Here is a 21155-nt window from a genome sequence, read left to right as displayed (position 1 = left end):
AAAGTAAACATCCAAGTTTGCTGATAATAGAGCAATTTTAAGTTAATGGGAATGGTATTCAGGGAAACAAACGAGTACAATTAGAAAGCCAACTGGTGCTTTCAAGGGGTGAACTACAGGCTTTATTATAAATGAGTTCAGATAAAATGCCACTGTATGTGGAGTATATGCTACTCCAAGCTATCTCTTTGTTTTTCTACAAAGATATTTTTTTTATAAATTCTGTCTAAAGAGAAAAATCAGAAAAAAAAGATGTCCTCACCTCAAAATAAAGCTTAAGAATTATATTAAAGTGTTAAACGTAAAGGCTATATTAGTGCATTTAAATGGATTATATTTGCAACCATTTTATAGCAATGATTATATTATGAAAACTGATTTATGGTATTAATAAAGAGGGTGCCTGTGCATTTTTCCCCAGAATAGTAAAAAATGGATGATCATAATGTTAGGTACTATAAAACTACTTCAAGCTTTCTGGGTCATCAGAGAGAGACTATAAATATGTGGAGGATGTTTCAGTGGGTCTCTTCCTTCTTCATTTTCAACTGAGGCAATAATATGATAGGCATTAGGTACCAAAATGAGTATTGAAAAGGGCTGTCGTATGCAGACTTTATAGAAGCAATGCTCAAGAAGCAGTTCTACAACTCCTAAAACTCTTGAGCACCCTGACTCACCTTGAAAATACCAAAGGGTAGAAGGAGAGGAAATAGTGTTGGGTTTTATCAGAAGATTTTCCGGGCAAAGAATTGTTGCTTTTTGAGAATTCCCACCTCTCTTCCTCACAGGGAGACGGGAGGGTGGAGGGGCCGACTTCTGACCCTAGGTCTCAGGAGAGGGGAGTTTCAAAGGGTCACTGGATGTTCCCTGAGTGGGACCGCAGTTGGAGGGGTCATGGGAGAATCCCTGGCTCAGATCTGGGAAAGCTAAGGAGGCCAGTGGCTGCTGGATAGAGGTGGTCCCTCCATGGCAGCCTTTGTCAGGTGGGGGATGCACCAGTGTTTGCATACATGGGTCAGGTAGAGAGAGAGAGAAGCTGAAACAGTTTTGTCTGTGATAGCTTTCTGTGATGGCTTTCAAACATGGCTCCTGGTGACCCCTGCCTTCTAGTATCTGTGCCCTTCTATAACTTCCTCCCCTGAATTTGGCCTGGACCTGTGGCTTTTCTAATAAATAGAATATGACAAAAGCAATGGGATGTCTTTTTCACAACTGGGTTGCAGAAGACTGTGACTTCCATCTTGCAGGACTCTGTTGCCTTCTCGGGTTGTAGGCTTTGATGAAGCAAGCCTCCATGTTGGAGAGGCACACGTGGCAAACAGCTAGTGCGGAGCCAAGGCCCTGCCTCCAGTGATTCAGGAGGAACAGAATTCTGGTAAAGATTATGCGAGTGAGTGAGGAAGCAGCAGAAGAGCGTCGAGATGACTGTGGCCTGAGCCTTGTAAGGGTCCCTGAGGCAGAGGACTTGGCCAGGCCAGGTCTGGATTCCTGACCTACAGCAATAATAAATGTGTTGTTTTAAGCCATTTAGTTTTAGGGTCACGGATTATGTAGCAATAGATAATGAATAAAAATTCCTGCCCCAAAGGATAACCTAGGGAATGAGGAGCTCTGTCAGGATCTCTGTAGAGTAGACCACAGTCAACCAGGGACAGAATGGAAAGAACAGCTACGGGGATAGAAACATCACTTTCATTACAAAAGCCCAGCAGAGGAGCCTCCAGTGAGCCCTTAGAAAGAAACGCCTGTGAGAGAAATGATGGATTCTGACACTGGCCCGGAGAGAACAAAGCCATCAGCAAGAAGGACACTCCTCTTGGAACCTCTTTTCCTTCCTCTATCCCCCATACCAGCTCCAGAGGACTGACGCCTGGTTTCCAAGCGGAAGTACAAGAATCGAGAAAGCAACAACCACACCCTTTTGCCTCTGCAAATGGTCTGCTTAAAACAGGTTCCAGATGGGGAAGAGAAGAAGATTTTGCTTTAACCTGAGTTCAGACATTGATTAATATTTTGGGCTAGACAATTTTCAATTTATGAATTGAACTTGTGTTTTGTGACTTAATGTGGCCAGAAAATTTGGGGACCAAGGCAGGTAACCCATGCTGAGCACATTTAAAAAATAAAGTTGTGGGAGTTCCCGTCGTGGCGCAGTGGTTAACGAATCCAACTAGGAACCATGAGGTTGCGTGTTCGGTCCCTGCCCTTGCTCAGTGGGTTAACGATCCGGCGTTGCCGTGAGCTGTGGTGTAGGTTGCAGACGCGGCTCGGATCCCGCGTTGCTGTGGCTCTGGCGTAAGCCGGTGGCTACAGTTCCGATTCAACCCCTAGCCTGAGAATCTCCATATGCTGCGGGAGTGGCCCAAGAAATAGCAACAACAACAACAACAACAGACAAAAGACAAAAGACAAAAAAAAAATAAATAAAAAAATAAAGTTGTGTTTTGATACATTGCTATGTTTGACATGCTGATCATGAATATATTTTAAGTCCTTGGAAACTGATAGACTTGTTACGATGTCCATAGCAATATTCCTATTCCCAATAATTTTAGGTGATAATTTATGGTATTATTGTTTGTTTAGGTACCAGGAATATACTAGATTTTTAAAAGTGCAGGATATAATCTCTTGAGACTTTTGATCATAATGTTTAAAAATTAAAATATGGATGCATAGGAGTTCTTTTGTGCTGCAGTGGGTTAAGGATCTGACATCATCACTGCTGTGGCTTGGGTTGCTGCTGTGGCATGGGTTTGGTCCCTGGCCTGGGATTTCCGCATGCCATGGGCAGGCATGGCCAAAAAATAATATGGATGGATAGACGGGGCACAGAGGATTTTTAAGGCAGTGAAAAAATATGCAGTAACAGTAGATACATGTCATTATACATTTGCCCAGACCCACAGAATGTTCAACACAAGGAGTAAACCCTAATGTAAACTATAGACTTTGAGTGATAATGATGTGTCAATGTAGGTTCATCATTTGGAGCATATGTACCACTCTGGGTACAGTGTTTTGTTAGTGGGAGAGGCTGTGAGTAGGGTGACAGGGATATACAGGGTATCTTGGAACTTTCCTCTCAATTTGTGAATCTGTGAATCTAAAACTGCTCTATTAAAAAAAGCCTATTTTTCAAAATTAAAATTAAGTTAAAATCTCTCCCTTCTTGGCTGTATATGTGACAAGTTGCTAAACATGTAATAAACTTATAATATCCCCAGATAGTGTGAAATATATTTTAGTTTATAAATCAGCTTCTATCACTGAGCTCTTTGGGGTTCAACAACGAAAGTAAAGAAATTTGATGTCTCTTGAGAGAGATTGTGTGCTCAAAACTTAAATAGAACATAACTAGTCTGGCTAAATAGGAAAAAAAAAAAAAAGAAAACCTTCATACACAGTTAGAGACAGCATCTTTTAATTAGGTGAAGTGGTAAGCCTGCCAAATCCATTTTCTCCCATCTCTGTTCTGTTCAGTGCTCCAAGAGAGGGGCCTCAGTGGACTCTGTCACTCAGGGGTCCTTGCCCTCTGGTTTGTAGTTGAGTTCGGCTAGTGTGGGCAAGAGTCAGCAGGCTGGAGATTGGAGGAAGAGACTGGTCAGATGTTTCTTCCTGTCACCCCTTATCACCCCCTACTGGAAGGATTCTGCAAGTGGCTCTGTTCTTCCATGGTCACATCTCTTGTTGGGCTGCCGCCTTTCATGGCTGCCACTCTCCCCAACCTCTCGCCACAGCCATAGCAACACCAGATCTGAACCACATCTGTGACCCATGCCACAGCTTTCGGCAATGCTGGATCCTTAACCCGCTGAGCAAGATGAGGGATCAAATTTGCATCCTCGCAAACACTATGTCGGGTTCTTAACCCACTGAGCCGCAGTGGGAGCTCCAATAACATCTAATTTAATTAAGTTTGCTTTGGGGGGGATCTTAGTTTTGCTTACTTTTGCTTTTGGTCTCATTTAACAGCAAGTGCCCACATGACTTTCTTTTAGCACCTTTTGATTAGTGGAACTTGTTTGCAGGTTTGGTCACTAGAGTGGACTCTAAGCCCTTCTCTCCTTGCTGGTCTCCTATTGAACTGACACTTTGCTACATACATTATACCAAGGTCTTGAATCTGGTCTTGGACCTCCCAAGAATCCTTGGCAATGGCTCCCTTTGTTCTGCGTGCAATCAGCCTTACCATATCAGGGGAATCTTATGCTTTGAAGTCTGGATTCGGCAAGTCTAATTTGGGTATAGAAAATTAATAATAAGGAAATAAATTTGAAACCACAAAATCACCTGCTAACTCAAATTTGCTAAAATGAAATTTCCTCAAAACACCAGTGTTAATTCAATCCTCACATGAACGGTGGGGTGACAAATGAATTCTCTGTGTCTTGGAGGTTGACAGCTTCAGCTCTTACGGAAAAAGGAACTATAGGCAATCCCAAATCTGGGAACCTTTCAAATGAAAGCTGTGTCTTCTGGCACAAGACCAAATTATCCAACGTGGGATCTGTGAGCGTGTTTTATCTTATTCATTTCTATGGAATTTTGCCTGACATGAGCGGCACCAAAAAATCTGTATTTGGTTAAAGTGTCAGATGAACTAAGGTTTACATTGATAGGTCAAAATGTATTCTAACTTCAGAAGGATGTCTCTGGTTAATAGCTAAATCAATAAAGAGAAAATAATAAGATGTGATTAGGGGAGTTTCTGTTGTGGCTCAGCAGGTTAAGGACCTGACACAGTGTCCTTGAGGATGCAGGTTTGATCCCTGGTCTCACTCAGTGGGTTAAGGATCTTGTGTTGCCTCAAGCTGAAGCATAGGTCACAGATGTGGCTCAGATTTGGCACTGCTGTGGCTGTGGCACAAGCTGGCAGCAGCAGCCCTGATTTGATCCTCAGCCACGGAACTTCCATATGCCACTCAAAGGAAAAAAAGAATAAAAAGAATAAAACATATTCAAAAACAGAACTTACTTAACAAAATAAGCTTTGATAGTTACCAGGCTTAGTCATCAATATTCTCTCTTCTCCTTCAGGATTGCACTTCCTGCCTCCATGGGATTAAGCGTAGCCCCATGGCTTGCTTTGTTCAGTGAGATGAGAAGGAAAGTTTCTTGGGTGGAAACTCTCTGTGTATGTGCCACACTTTCTTTTCTTCTGCAATGACATCTAGGAAGGTCCCTATGTGTCTACTCCTATGTAAGTGATGGCCAGGGGGAACAGAGCTCCCACCAACCCAAGGTGATCAAGTGGCATGAATGGATAATACAACTTTTGTTGTTTTAAGCCACTAACATTCTAGGGGGGTTTTGTTTGCCACATAACTGAACCCATCCTGACTGATATATGCATATGAGTTTCTGAAAACTCAATTCTAAAGCATAAAAAGTACAGACCCACAGAATCATTAGATGAGGAATATTATAATTAGGCATTACATTGCTAATCAAGGATGAAGCAGCCAATAAATCTAATAATAATTATGCAATTTCATTATAGCTCAAAATAGAGTCTTATACAACATGCACAGTTTCTGTAAGAAACCCAACACTTCTGTCATTAATTTTACCTATCAGAAATGGTCTAATGTCAGAAGCTGGATTTTGTTGTTGTTTTGCTTGCTTTCTTAAGCTTTGGATTGTTTTGGTGAAGATCAGGAGGTGGAGGTAGGGGAAATGGAAATGATTTGGATGGTCTATATCTCTAAAAAGTCAATGCCTTTTTTATTTGATGATAACTGTTTCTGTTGAATTCTAAATTATTCAACCTCAGAACTATACCCAAATTTCATTTGTCTTTTAAAAATAAAAAATCGTGGCATCCAAATAGCTGAAGACCTCTCTGGGTACTTTAGTTCTGCTTATAGGACAGTTCTGCTTATAGCACAGGGATTCTTGACTTGAATTTGTCTGGCCCACTTGCTCATCCGGTTTGTCTTTTATCTTTGCTCTTGCCATTAAACAACACTAGGTTAAATTTAAGATGAAGAAATGTGACCTAAGAATGTCTGAAGGCTGTGTGGAAGTATGGAGACCATGCTTCTTAGTTTTTAGGCTAATTATGGGCACTTCTTAGTTTTTAGGATAATTATGGATACTTGTTTATTGACAAACAGGTTATTTTAAAATTTTATTTATTTATTTATTTTATTTTTTGGCCACACCTGTGGCATGCAGAAATTCCCAGGCCAGGAATTGATCTGAGCCACAGCAATAAAAACACAAAATCCTTAACCTGCTAGGCCACCAGGGAACTTGCTGGTAATTTTTTTTTAAAGGCATTTTTTTTTTTTGGTCTTTTTGCTATTTCTTTGGGCCGCTCCTGCGGCATATGGGAGGTTCCCAGGCTAGGGGTCGAATCGGAGCTATAGCCACCGGCCTACGCCAGAGCCACAGCAACGCAGGATCTGAGCCGTGTCTGCGACCTACACCACAGCTCACGGCAACGCCGGAACGTTAACCCACTGAGCAAGGGCAGGGACCGAACCTGCAACCTCATGGTTCCTAGTCGGATTCATTAACCACTGCGCCACGACGGGAACTCCTAAAAGACAATTTTTAAGAGCAGTTTTAGGTTCACGGCAAAATTGAAAAGAAGGGACAGAGATTTTCCATATACACCCTGTTTTCGCACATGCACAGTCTCCCGCATTTTAAATAATCCCCACCGGAATGGTATATTTGTTAAAATTGAGGAACAAACATTGACATTATCACCAAAAGCCCATGGTTTATATTAGAGTTCACTCTTAGTGTTGTACATTCTTTGAGTTTGGGCAAATGTATAATGACATGTATCCATCATTATGGTATCATACAGAGTATTTTTCACTGCCCTAAAAGCCCTCTGTGTTTTGCCTATTCGTCCCCTGACCCTCACCCTCTGGCAACCACTAATCTTTTTACTGTCTCTATAGCTTTGCTTTTTTCCTGGTTATTTTTGTAAATAACTAGATAATAAAGACTTTCCTCCCATAGCCTCCCTGAGTCAGTCCCTAGTTCCAACATCAGCGACCTGTCAGAAGTTTACTCATTAAACTTCAAAATAGTCCAAAGAGAGCTCTGAGTGTTTTTCAGTGAAGTGTTGGGTTTAACTTCCTTCAGTTGCCTATTTTAAACCTCTATCGGGACAAAGGTTAACTGGTGATCTTTTTCAAAAGAGATGCAAAAATATTCCTGCCCAGGGGTTTCCACTGTGGCACTGTGGGTTAGGAACCTGACTGCAGTGGCTCGGGTTGCTATGGAGGCATGGGTTTGATCCCCAGCCCAGTGCAGTGGGATAAAGGATTCAGGGTTGTTGCAGCTGCAGCTGAGAGTCAGTCCCTGGCTGGGGAACTTCCATATGCTGCAGGTATACCATAAAAAAAAATTTTAAAAACCCTATCTAATGGAAGAGATAATCCAAAAGGATTTTTCACCCTGTAAGATAGCTGGTTTTTGTATATACTGAGCTTCTCAAATGTTTTTTGGATCAGTTCTAATGTTTTACCATTTACCTCATGAGTTAATGAGCTAAACAGAATATTTGACAAGTGTAATTTTTACATTTTCCCGAGTCTTGATTCTACCTTTTTGAAAACTATATTTTAACAGGTCCTACTTGTGTTATAGACATTGGGAAGCAAAGCATTGATGGTTTTCTGTGAATGGAAAGGTAGCAAAGCACACTCAGCTTTGACCAAACCATGGATTATTGTGTTACAAAAGCAGACATCTCTCTTTAAAGTTGGAAACATTCACTGAGAAATATTGGCTTTGGAAAGACACTGACAAGTGGATATTGATTTTTTAATCAGAGCAGCAGTTATTGTGAGCATCTTGCTCAGCCCCAGCTCTATGGCCATATTAGATAGTAGTCACTCTGTAAGTGACTGAGCACAGGGTCCCTCCCTTACTAGAGTGAACACATGTGTATTATATATATTTTGCATATTTATGTGTGCTGTATGTTACTGATACTTGATCAGATTTCCTTGCTCTCTCAGGTGAGACTCATCTGAGAATATAGGTCTCTTTGGAGCCCTGAGAATATAGGTCAGAGAGAGATCAATTTTTGGAGTTGACACATGGCAGAAGACAGACCTAAAAGTTCTACAAAATCCAGAGATACAAAGGGCCTGCAATCTGGAGTCAGAAATCCCTAGAGCTGGAGACCACCAGGCTTGGATGCTCTTAGCGTGGGTGACATTTATTTTTCTATACTGCGTAGCACAACATTTGATGCTTAGTAGAAGCTTAACCAGTCATGTTTAAATGAATAATGGCCCAGGTGTCTAGATGAAAGAGACAACTCAAAATGAAAAATAATAAGTTTTAGATGGGAAAATGCTAGAAAAACTGGCTGAGGAATGGATTGGGGATGCTGAGCAGAGGAACAGACAAGTGCTAGAAGCTGGAAGAGAAGACTGCTGGGGAAGACTTGTCTCCTGACCCAAGTTAAACCCTTTGTCCTCTCTGTGCTCTGGGAACAGTATGAGCTGAGAAGGTAGAGGTCTGTGCTCGGCTTCCAGCAACTCCAGTGATAGTGAGTAAGTGTACTTCTCCCTGGATGAAAACTAAAAATAACTCTAGCTCTGTTCCATCACAGGGAGAATGAGGCTCAAAAGAAATCTGTGTGAAAGTGCTCAGGGAATTTCAAGCACCACTCGAGTACAAGTAGTTAACTGATGGGGTGGTTCAGCAGAGGCAAGGAATCCCTGCAGCACCCATCTGAGCACTGGACCATGGCAGGGATTTAAAGCCCAAGTCCCAGAGTCTCTTAGTATTGGAGGCAGCTTCCAAATTATCAAGAAACATTCTAGTAACAGGAAAACTAAATTCCTTGAGAGCAATTTCAGCGTCCCAGGATAGCAGCAGCACCCCTAGGTTTCTGACAATTGTTAGTTTAAGAAAGGTGTCTGTGAAGGAAATGTCAGTGAGACTCTCCCCTCACCCAGGGCTGCATCCAACCTCAGGGGTCTATTTTACTTGGATTGAGTTTGCTGATGTTCTGTGACAACCAGTTCTGGATGTTTTATAAACAATTAACTTGACAGTTTGATGGACGAGGGTAACATTTGGGTATCATCTGTACTGCAATGAAAGACAGATGATTATTTTTGACAGAAACAATCACTGGCAATGAGGAAATGGAGAAGCCAGAGCCCTGAGGCTCACACTACCTTAAGATGTGGGGCCAAGTCAAAACCCATTTGAGAGGAGGCCCAGCAGCCTGGGTGACAGTCCTGATCTGGCTGGACATTGAATGGAGCTTCAGGGCATATAACATGCTTTAGAAATGCCTGTGTTGGCAGCTACCAATCTCAGTGAAAGAGAAGGGAAGGCACGTTTTGTTGCAGTGATTATAAAGTCAACAGGCCAGCCTGGGACCTAGGATTTACTTTGACTCACACTTTTTCTTATTTAATTTTTGTGTCCTGTTACATTCTTTAATCAGTTTTTAAATGCACGTGTGATTCATGTCATCCATTAAAAACATACAGATTGGTGGTTTTTAGTACATTCTGATGTGTGCAACCATCACTACTAACTAGTTACAGGATATTTGCATCATCCCCAAAGGAAACTGTACTCAGCAGTCATTCCCTACTTCAGCTTCTGGCATCCTCTAATCTACTCTTGTCTCTATGGATTTGCCTATTTCAGACGCTTCATATAAATGGAATCATACAATATATGTGGTCCTTTGTCTGGATTTCGCTTTAATATTTTTGAGGCTCATTTATGTTGTAGCATATATCAGTACTTAATTTTTTCATGGCCAAATAATATTCTAGTGTATGGATATACCACTCATTCATCAGTTGATGGAAATTTGGGTTATTTCTCCTCTTTAGGCTCTTAACAGATAATGTTGTTATGGATATCTATATGCAAGTTTTTTGTGTTGACATATGTTTTCAATCTTCTTGGGTATATAGCTAGGGGAGAAATTGCTATGTGTATGGTTAACGCTACCTGTAACTTTTGGAGAAACCATAACTTAGACTTTTTATGAACCAGGTGAGCACTGGTTACCTCCTCATCTTTGTAAAACTCTGTGAATTCTTTGGGAAGAGGGTGATCCTGGTAGGAAAATGTGTAGACCAGGTGTTTGGAGGAATAATATGAGTGGGAGTTGTTCCTTCAGATGTCCAAATCTCTAACAGCAGCAGAGGTTTTTCTTTAGAAGCAAAGCAGAATGCTTTGGCTAAGGACAGGCACTTCTGCTATTAGCCAGGACTGCCAGTGGGGATGAAGCCAATGATTGACAACTGGGATGACTGATTTTCCTATTTTGTATTATTTCAGGTCATCCAAAGAAATATAGTCCCATCTACTATGTATGCAGCCCACTGTGAGCCTGCTCTCAAGGGCATACATGGTCTTGACTCTCCATAGGTTAACTCAAGGAGCAAGGCACATATGTCAAGCAAAAATTTTTGACCAGATATTAAATTGTGTTATAGATGACAGGCTTTCAAGGGAAAAGAGCATTCATTGTGGGCTGTGAAGATATGTGCCCATCCCCCCTATCCCCCATCACAGAATCTCCAGGGAAAGTGATGCAAGGCCAAACTGGCTCTTGTTGAACATACGTAATTCATCTTAGGATAGAATATCCATCTATTTTGCCTCCCTTCCCCCCTCCAGGCATTGTCTGGCACAAAAGTCAAAGACTCATGGACCTTGCTGGCACAGTGATAGGATTTGTTTTGGTCACATGGTAATTCTGAACAAAAGGGCCTGAAAGACATATGGACCTTGTTCCAATGTCCTATGAAGAGTAGTGAGTCACCTGGGCAAGTCATTGAAGCTTCTAGATTCTGGCCATAGAAAACAGTGGGTCTTTCTGGACACCAGATGCTTCTGTGATTTGATTTCTTTCTGGTGCATGACTCATGTGGAATGATTTTAAAAATTGCTGTGAATAGTCTTTTCTGCAGCTGAATCTGGGTACATGGAGATGAAGCTGAATCAGTATGTTTTCCATACTTAATTCAGTTCAGCACAGCAGGATCTGGATGAGGCGAGAAATCAGGAAGTAAAGGAACCAAGGTGAATGTGAGAAAGGAAAGTTCTGGTTCAGTTTAAAGTTAAACCAACACTGGGGGTAGACAAGGTATTATGCTAGTCATAGTCTTATTTCTGAATCAGAAGCGTAGACATGGTGGATAAGAGAAATAGGAGGCATTTGAGCTGCATAGGGAAGTTTTAAGGGTCATATTTGAATTTCTTAGAAATCGGTGTTCCTCTCATCTCCCTAAAGACCCTGAAGAGTGAAGATCTGGTCTTATCGTCACCACTGATCAATTTAATACTCTATTAACAGTAATATAGCTGTTTTATAAAAAAATGAAGAAAAAAAATGAACCCCTTTGTTCATTGGAGCACTACTCACAATAGCCAAGACATGGAAACAATCTAAATGTCCTAAACAGATGAACAGATTAAGAAGATGTGGCACATATACACAATGGAATATTACTCAGCCCTAAAAAAGAACAAAACAATGTCATTAGCAGCAACATGGATGCAACTAGAGATTATCATACTAAATGAAGTCAGAAAGAGAAAGACAATACCATACAATATCACTTATATGTGGAATCTAAAATATGGCACAAATGAACCTATCTACAAAATAGAAACAGAGTCACAGACATGGAGAACAGACTTGTGGTTACCAAGGGGAAGCGGGGAGGGAGTGGGATGGACTGGGATTTTGGGGCTGGTGGATGCAAACTATTACATTTAGATTGGATAAGCAATGAGGACCTACTGTACAGCCCAAGGAACTATATTCAATCTCCTGGGATAGAACAGTATGAGAAAAAGAATGTACATATGTGTGACTGAGTGACTGTGCTGTACAGCAGAAATTGACACAACACTGTAAATAAACTATAATAAAAATAAAATAATACCAGAGTTCTTCAGATTTAATAACACACAATAATTTAGAGTAGATACACTCAATACCAGTGTTCAAGGCCAGATACATATAGCATAGGAAATATCTTTCTAGGTTGGTCGAATCTAACACACTTGAAAACAAGTACAAACCTCTGAGACGGGCACAGTCATAGGTATTAAATCATAGAGACTCCACGTGGGGTGGCCATGTGGAACCCCATTGAACATTTGGAAAGGTCTTTGGAAACCAAGCATAAGCGGTAATATTTTATAAGGGCTTATTACGTATACCAGGCATTATTTTTAGTATTTCACATGTATTAGTTCCTTTAATTCTCAAAACAACCCAATGGGCATGGTGACTGAAAGTTACTCTTAAATATTTCAGAAAAAAAATATTAGGGAGGGAAAGAAGGACAGAGAAATATAAACAAATGGGGAAAATATTACAAAGGTGTGATCTGTATAACAAACAATAGGATTTCTTTGTACTATTCCAGCAACTTTTCTGTAGGTGTGAAATTATATCAAAGTAAACGTTTACCAAAAGCACCCCTATGAAGATCTTATTATTTTCATTTTAGAGAAGAGAAAAGCGAGGCACAGAAAGGTTAACTAACTTGCTTTGAGCCACTTGATACTAAGAGGTGGAGCCAGGATTCCAGATTGTTGTTTAGGGAAATTGACAAGATGAGATAGATAGAGTGATAGAAATACTATTAGTTGTTCAAGTGAATATTTTGTTCTTTGTTGCTCCAGAAGCATAATTTTGATCTGTCCACCAAGCTCAGCATTTGGATACTTGGGCAACCTGAACAGAGGTGCAAGACAGGAGTAGGGAGGGATGTAAGAAATTGAGTATGGTCTGTGCATGGCCATTGGTCCATATATTGTTAACTGCTTGTGAAGAGATAAATATAGCAAGTGAGAGTAAAAATTTAGAAACTCTGAGAGCAATCTGACATTGCTGTGATATCCAAACATTATCATTTATCTGGTAATTCTTTTTTTTTTCTTTTTACTCATTAATTAAAACATTTATTGAGGGCCTACTGCCTGTTTAGTATTGGTTGAGACTTAAATTTGTAAAAGATGAAGTTAGATAACTACATAAGATCCCATCTCAAATATAATAGCAGCTTTGAATATAGCATATCAAGGTTTTTCTTTAAAAAATTTTAATGTGTGTTTTTTTAGTTGAGATATAATTGACATATAATGTTAGTTTCAAGTGTAGAACATAATCATTCAATATCTGTACATATTGTGAAATGATCACTACCAAAAGTCTTCTATTACCACATATATTACAATTAAATTTTCTTTTTTTTTTGGTCTTTTTGTCCTTTTAGGGTCGCACCTGTGGCATATGGAGGTTCCCAGGCTAGGGGGTCTAATTGGAGCTATAGCCGTAGGCCTATGCCACAGCCACAGTAATATCAGATCCGAGCCTCGTCTGCGACCTACACCACAGCTTACAGCAACGCTGGATTCTTAACCCACCAAGCGAGGCCAGGGATCGAACCTGCAACCTCATTGTTCCTAGTCAGATTCGTTTCTCCTGCACCATGATGGGAACTCCCACAATTAAATTTTTTTAATTGAAGTACAGTCGATGTACAATATTATATTAGTTTCAGGTATTCAATACAGTGATTCAATATTTTATGGATTATATTCCATTTGAAGTTATTACAAAGTAGTGGCTATGTTTCCCTGTGCTATAGAATATATCTTTGTTGCTTATTTACTTTATGCATAGTAGTTTGTATTTCTTAAACTCATGCCTCTATTTTGCTCTTCCCCCTTCCCATTCCCAACTGGTAACCTCTAGTTTGTTCTCACAATTTTTTGTGTGTGTGATGGGAACTTTTAAGATCTTTTCTCATAGTAACTTTCAAAGACAAAATACAGTATTATGAACTACGGTATTTATTTTTGTTATATTTCATAAAGGATCCCCAACAGATTAGAGGACAGGGTGAAGGAAGGAAAAACTTTGCTCCTTCATTATAGATCGCTGTAAAGCACTGGTCTAGTCATGTTCTCTATCTTGACAGGTGACAAAACCAGGCTCAAGGAAGTGAAACACTTTCGAAGTCTCATAATTAGTCAGTAGGAGGGCAGGAACTAGGACCGAGTCCTCTGATTTCAGCCCTGGTACCTTGTACATCTGCACATCTCCTAGGGATGTCATTCTTTTGTACCTTCACACAGCCTAGGCAGCTGTAAGGACAGCCCAAGACCTGCTCTCCTCTGTCTTCAAGTTGCCTCTGGACACCAGAATTGGAGGCACAACTCAGCTAAAGACTGCCCATATCGGTCTTTGGGGGAATTTAGGCTCTGGGCTTAGAGAAAGGGAAGAGCCCTCTGAAAACATTGCTGCTGAAATCTGATCATTCCCTGCCTCCACTACTCATTGGCTGTTATTACATAGAAAAGATTGATTGCTGGTGAGAATAAATGGGAATCCTGGTTATTAGGAATACTTCTCAAGGATCTAGCACCTTTTTAATCCCCAAAAGTTAATATATTGTCCAGCTGTGCCAGAGGCATGTGGTTGCGGGGGGTAGAAGTCAATTGGCATCCTAAATGGAACAAATGGAAAATTTTGGCTGTGGAAACCAAAGAGAATTCTTCACCTTAATTAAGAAAGAACTCTGCAATATTGAAAGTCTAGGTAGAGGAAGCCAGACCTGGTTTCTGACTTCATTAAAATGAACCCTGCTTAATTAAAACTTAGTTAACACAAATTGCAAAGAAGCAAGACTCATGCCCTTTGAAACTGGTCCAGGTTAGGAATTAAAACCCAGTCGTTCATCTCCTGTCCTTGAAAGCCATCTTCCACCTTCTTAGTTTATAGATAACAAGTCTGATCTGCTTCCTAAGTTACCTGTCTCCCTAGGGGAAATGGAGTCTGGTGTTTCTGAAATATTACATTTAGAGGGAAAATTTTAAAGTTCTCTAATCCAGTAAATATGGAGCTTCACATCAACTAAGAGCTTGTTTAGGATCATTCTTGCTGACTGGCTGCTTGCAAAAGTCAAATCAGTAAACTCTGCAGGACAAAATGTTACTCAGGTTGGGTAACTTCACATTAATGAAATGTAAATAAAGCAAGAGAAAGGGAAATTTTAGAAATCCAAATAAACACACTTCATGTGATTTGTCTTTCCACTCAGTTTCTGATTCTCTTTCCTCCACAGTCATGTGGTCATGTCTCAAGTGCCTTATAGTGATAACCCTGAATGTTCCACATTTCAGCAAGATACAACCATTTCTCTCTGTGTTCTTGTTTACTATTTCCATTAGAAACATGAAAGCCACATTAGCTAGATGGAAATTCTGGAGGGATTTAGGAAGAAAAGATCAATTGTTTGACAATCAACATGGAAATCCTGTGTGATTAAATACATTCTTATAAGTGAAAGCAAGAATATTGCACATTGAATTGTTAACTGTAATGTTAGGATGGGAAATGATTGGGCAGGTGACCTGTTATTGGGCAGGGGAGTTGGATTTCAATCCAAAATCTGAAAAATCTTGGATAACAAAGCAGAGATCAAGAGACGTGTGAGAGCTGACTTTTTCTGTTACTGGGATTGTTTTGTTCTTGGTTTAAGAAAATAGATCTGGGATAATCTAGTTTTTATAAACTCCTGCAAATGAAGTGGCTTTGGTTATGTTGCCATTGTTGAAAGGGAATGGCCCTTCTCTGTATCCTTGATATGCAATTCAAATTTAGGAAATGGAATTTGTTTGTCTTTCAGTACTGACCAGCTAGAGACACCATTAGCCAAAGCCTATATGTCTGTCAGAAAAATCACTTCTCTCCTGGTAAAGTCCCCTCTGTCTCAGGATCATGTGAGATTCACCACATAACGCTCAGAAAACATGAGATCATCTTTACATAATGAGAGTGAGAGCTGGGGTCTGATTTCATATTTTTTCCCACAGATTTTGCTTTTCACTCTTGTCAGTCATATCTGAAAGGCTGACAGTTACCAGGGGATATGGCCAGGCAAGAGGCGGATGTGTCATTATTGGCTGTGTTGGCCATAGCAACGTGTCTGCCTTGGAGCAGATCCAGTGTGGATGAACAAATGGAAAAGTCTTTCAGAAGGCTTGGGACATAAGAAGACCAAAGCTGAATGCCGAGGCCGTCCCTCAGAAACTTCCAATGACCAATAACAGTATGTTTACATAGTCATTTCACTTTTCAATAAATTATCAAACTGGCAGAGAAAATAATTTCTGATAGCTTATCACTAGTTGGAAACTTCTCAAAAAGTCTGTGTTAGAGAAGAACCCTCATTTCTCATAATCTCAGTCATTGCTGAATTACAGTGTCAATCAACAAATGAATCAGGCACTGAGAGCATTGTATTAGCAGCAGCTGTGGCATCAAATGAAAATAAGATGTATTTCTTATGCACAGAATCTCAGAGTCAGCAGGAGAGAAAAATATATAAACATGTGTTTCCAATGCAATAAAATGAGAGCTATAATAAGTGTATGGAGTGGGTGCTATGGGAACACAGATAAAGGGTTAATTGAAAGTATCAGAGTGGATATTCCTAGAAGGAGGAATAGAATTTAACACACACACACACACACACACACACACACACACGAAGAAAAAAAAGAAAAGAAAGATCTTAGTGAAGAAGTAAATCAGGTGTGAAGCATGTAGGGCAATTTCATTTCATTGTCATTTTCTATGTGTATCAGGAGGTACATTCTCTCAACAAGTCCAATTTTCAAGACTTGTCTTTTTTTTAGACTCAAACGTCTAATTAGAATTGCAAATCTGAGCAACGAAACTTTTGTTCTGATTATCTTAGACTGCCCTTAGAAACAGTGAATGCATTGGTCCTACAGGAGGAATTATTGCTAGGGAGATGGCCAGTCTCACAGAAAAGCTCCCCATGATGATTCAGCTGCATCGCCCTTGAATAGGAGCAGAGAAAAGTAGCTGCTCCAGTGTGGCATCACATCCAGGGAAAGACAGAGGGCAGTGGAATTCTAGTTCAGCCCCGGGTCAACACAAGGAGGTGGGGATTTGCAGACTGGAGACTGAAGTGAATCCCTGGTCATCAGCTGCAGGGGACAGCACAGAAAACTGGGGAGACTGTATTCCAGTATATACCAGAAGATACCCTCTGTGGGCCTCAGATCCCTCTTTTGTAAAACAAACTAGTTTGACTAAGTCAGTCATTGGCAAACTTTGTCTCTTGGAGTCCCTAGGGTTCCTTAAAGGTGCCTCAGTGGCTGAAGCTGAAAAAGAGTAAGGCCAAATTGGAAAGGATAAACCTCCCTACCTTCACTTCAACCAGTTTTGATTCCATTTGTTTTCATATTGGCAATCCATGAGCTATAATTTGAGAAGAGTATATTTTATTGTTCAAAAAACCCTCAGTATCTTGGACTAGAGAATCGCATTCTGATGCTATGATTCTAAACCTCCCTTACTTCCTCTTCAATCTTATAAATCCCACTTGATTTATGCCTCTCTATAATATTTATCCAGTTTTACCTTGTATCATTCTTTATGTCTTAAAGATGTGAGCTTTTTCTCTTATGATTATTTTTGCTCCATAAAGGCAAGTTCATGGCTGTTAAACTTTCCCTAGTTATACTGGCCTCCTTCCTGTTACTCAAGTTCACCAAGCTTGTACCATAGAGTCTTTGTACTTGCGGTTTCATCTATGTGGAATTGTTTTTCCCAGATCTCCATAAAACATGCTCCTTCACTGCCTTTAGTTCCCTTCTCAAATGTGACCTTATCTAATGGCCTTTTCTGAACACCTAATATATAAAACAGAACCGTATTTCTTCTCCTCCAACACATGCGCGCGCGCGCGCGCACACACACACACACACACATTCTCTCTCTCTCTCACACACACACTTCTGAGGCTCTGCGTTCTATTTTATTTTTCTCCATAGCACTCACCATCACTTGCATATTTTATATTTCATTATTTGTTTCAGTTCTGTCTCATCCTTTTAGAATGTAAGTTTTAGGGGGCAGGGATTTTTTCCATTTTGATCATTGCTCTCTCCCTGCAACACAGTCTGACATAAAGTAACTATTACCCACTCCATGGAGGCAGTTGGAACTCACCTCCTGTCCAGCCAAGACCTCCTGTTATATAAAAAGATATGATCCCATCTACAGTAACTCACACTTTAGCCAGGTGTTCTTTTTGTCTCTAACATCCAAACCAGTGAATCAACAATCCCTCCTCCTCTAATGTTAAGAGTAATTGGATAGGAGTCTCCTTGTGGCACATCAGGGAAAGGATCTGGTGTTGTCACAGCAGCAGCTTGGGTCACTGTTATGGCATGGGTTTGATCCGGGAAACTTCCACTGCCATAGACATGCCCCCCCCCCAAAAAAAAGAGTAACTGGACAGACTGGTAAGGAACATGTGTGGGATTTGGAATTGAGGATTTAGATTTGGGTCTTAACTGTGTCTTTGGGGTAGTTTTAGGCAAGTTATTAAACTCTCCAAGCTTCAGTTTCCCTCTCTATAAAATGAGGTAGTAATTTGCCTGTTACACAAGATTGCTATGAGGATGACATAAAGTACAGTGTGTGAAAAGTGCTTTGTTATCGGTAAAGAACCATATTAGATGTGACTTCCAGAGAATGAGGCAGAAGACCTGGACTCTAAATTGCCACTGAGTCAACACTAAATCTATGGCTTCTGGTGTTTACCTAATTTCTCTGGAAATGGAGATAAGACCACCCTTTCTGATTGAAGGTAGGAAAGCGAATCAGACTATCTAATTGAAGCATCTTTCAACTTTAACATTCATTTTATGATTTTGGTGAAATTAGTAAGAAAACACTTACCAAAAAAGTATTTTTATTGACACTGCAAGGTTTTCAAATGAATCATCCCTCTAAACAGTCCTTTTCAGCCCTGTACTATTTAGAAAGGCCCCTTTATTTGGGGATGTATGTTAATTTCTGTTTGTCCACATTTATACCGTGTTCCTCAGCCCCTAGATCCAGAAAAAAAAATCCATCTATCTGTGGAATGCATTTGACACTTAACTTGAATTAACTTCTCCAGGAAGCTATTTTATATTTATTACAATTGATGTAAAATGCTTGAACGCTTGGGAGGCAGTGTGTTTGGAGGATTTGAACGCTGAAGAGTTAGGATTTTGAGTTTTTGTCCTTGTTCTATCATCGACTAATTAGATGACCTCAGGCAAGTTGTCATATCTGTGGGCCTCAGTTTCTTTGTGTGTGTGTGTGAGAGAGAGAGAAGAAAATCACATCAAGTGCTGACTGCAGATTGTCTGGGGAGAGCTGCCTCTGCTTAAGAATGCACCTTATATGGGTATGTTTGGTTATGAAAATGAGACCCACTGGGCACAGCTTCTCTGCCAGACTAGAAGGGAAACAAAAAGAATTGTTTCTCTGCATTATAAAAGAGAAAGATATTAGTGAAGTGATCTAGGAAGAGAGAGATGCTAGAAAAGGCGTTGTGAGCAAGAGTTGGAGGGTTGGGGAGAGAAGACCCAGGGAGTGGGATGGCTAGAGACTGGGACTCAGATGGAGAAATGGCCACTGAGAAGTTGTGAGTGATGGGAAAGAACAGAAACAACTAATGTCCAATGAAGAATCGTTTTCCAGAAGGTCTGGAGAGGAAATCTATAGGACTTACAGACATTTGTTTTGGAAGCTCTCCTCCTAACACACATACAGCCTCCCTTTCCTTGACCCCAGCTCTCTGCTAGATCTCTTCTTTCCTTGGAGTTCCCATGGCTGTGCATGGGCCAAGTCCCTGGCACTCCAGTACAGTTGCTGTTTTAAGAACACCTCCTTTCAGGGGGAGCAGTGGACGATATTGCTGCTCCTCCCCAGATCTCCTAAGATCTCCTTTTTTTTCTTGACTGTTTTTGTGCACGCTCCCTCACTCCTTTTTTGTGCCTTTGATTCTGACAGCATTTGAGGTCGCTTGCAAATCTGCCTTTGGTTCTATCAGAGTCTATGCAGAGACTTGTCAGCCCAGAGTGCCTGTGAATTTATTCTCCCCAGCCCTGCCCATGGCTCTTGATCAATGGCCTATAAGGAAAGGGCTATGAAAGCCCAGTACTCTCACCTCAGTTGGTGCCACTCAGAAGTCACCCTTTACGGGGACTCTGCCTGAAGACTGCAGTCTTGCTTCACTTTCTCTCTCTCTTTTCTGCCTCCCCCATTCTCTGGCTAGTCTCCTTAAGAAGCATTTTTCTTAGAAATCAGGGACTTGGAGAATAGACTTGTGGTTGCCAAGGGGGTGGGGGAGGGAGTGGGACCGATTGGGAGTTTGGGATTAATAGATGCAGACTACTGCCTTTGGGATGGATAAGCAATGAGATTCTGCTGTATAGCACTGGGAACTATGTCTAGTCACTTATGATGGAGCATGATAATGTGAGAAAAAAGATTGTATACTTGTATGTGTAACTGGGTCACCATGCTGTATAGTAGAAAACTGACAGAACACTGTAAACCAGCTATAATGGAAAAAAATAAAATCATTATATAAAAAGTTAAACAAACAAGCAAAAAAAAAAAAAAAAAAAAGAAGAAGAAGCACTTTCTTAGTAAATCACCTGCTCACAAATCTCAAATCCTCATCCCAGGGAACCCAACCTAAAAACATCCTTTATCTCCTAACACTTAGATCCCTTTAAGAATCCAATGAAAGGGCGTTCCCGTCGTGGTGCAGTGGTTAAGGAATCCGACTAGAAACCATGAGGTTGCAGGTTCAGTCCCTGCCCTTGCTCAGTGGGTTAACGGAGCTGTGGTGTAGGTTGCAGACGCGGCTCGGATCCCACGTTGCTGTGGCTCTGGCGTAGGCCGGTGGCTGCAGCTCTGATTCGACCCCTAGCCTGGGAATCTCCATATGCTGCAGGAGTGGCCCAAAGAAATAGCAAAAAAAAAAAAAGAAAGAAAAAAAAACGATGAAAGTTCTGGACAAAAGGAAAATGTACACATGCATGTAATTGGCTTGCCTTTGCTTCATGGTCTTAGAAGTGTAAGAAATGTCTCATCCTTAATTTTTCCAAATCCTGTCTGACTCAGCCTTCCACCCACCAGGTGGTTGAGAACTACAAGTTCAAGTATTTGTGGAAGGGCCCTTCTCATTCTTCCTAGCTGTTCACTTGAGATTGTACAGAAAACCTGTCCTGGAAATGCTGGAGTGGGGGGAGGCTCAGGATTTCAGTCCAGTACTCTTGGGGGTTTGTGC

The sequence above is a fragment of the Phacochoerus africanus genome, chromosome 5 (genome assembly GCF_016906955.1).
Source record: "Phacochoerus africanus isolate WHEZ1 chromosome 5, ROS_Pafr_v1, whole genome shotgun sequence".
Lineage (NCBI taxonomy): Eukaryota > Metazoa > Chordata > Mammalia > Artiodactyla > Suidae > Phacochoerus > Phacochoerus africanus.
Note: the sequence above shows the minus strand (reverse complement) of the source record.